Here is an 820-nt window from a genome sequence, read left to right as displayed (position 1 = left end):
TTTCACTTAGGAAACTTCTCATCTGTTCATAATTCCCCTTTCGGTATGCCAGCCTTTTGATTCCTAGTTCTTTTTGGGGGGAGATAAGTCCTAGCTCTACCAGGTACTCAAAGTTCAATACACTGTGATCACTCATTCCCAAGGGCGCTTCCATCTTAACTTCCCTTCTATCCCATTCATTTAGGGTAAATATCAAATCAAGCATTGCTGGTTCATCTTCTCCTCTCATTCTTGTTGGTTCTTTGGTGTGCTGGCTTAGAAAGTTTCTTGTTGCCACGTCCAGCAGCTTAGCTCTCCATGTTTCTGGTCCTCCATGCGGGTCTCTGTTCTTCCAATCTATCTTCCCATGGTTGAAGTCTCTCATAATTAGTAGTCCAGATCCATTCCTGCTAGCAACAGAAGCTGCTCTTTCTATTATGTTAATGGTGGCCATGTTGTTTCTATCATATTCCTGTCTAGGTCTTCTGTCATTTGGTGGTGGATTATATATGACTGCGACTATAATTTTTTTCCCTCCATTTGTTACAGTACCTGCTATGTAGTCACTGAAACCTTCGCAGCCCTGAATATCCATCTCCTCAAAATCCCAGCCTTGTCTTACCAGCAGAGCTACACCACCCCCACCTCTTCCTTCCCTCTCTTTCCTCATAACATAATAGTCCTGTGGGAACACTGCATTTGTTATCGTTTTCGTGATCTTTGTTTCTGTGAGGGCTATTATGTCTGGGTTTTCCTATAGTACCAGTTCTCCAAGCTCATTTGCTTTATTTGTAATTCCATCTATGTTTGTGTACATCGCTTTGAGGCTCTCTTTCTTCTG

This window comes from Procambarus clarkii, chromosome 39, assembly GCF_040958095.1.
Source record: "Procambarus clarkii isolate CNS0578487 chromosome 39, FALCON_Pclarkii_2.0, whole genome shotgun sequence".
In the NCBI taxonomy this organism is placed as follows: Eukaryota; Metazoa; Arthropoda; class Malacostraca; order Decapoda; family Cambaridae; genus Procambarus; species Procambarus clarkii.
The sequence above is the reverse complement of the archived record's forward strand: the minus strand, read 5'-3'. Positions refer to the sequence as shown.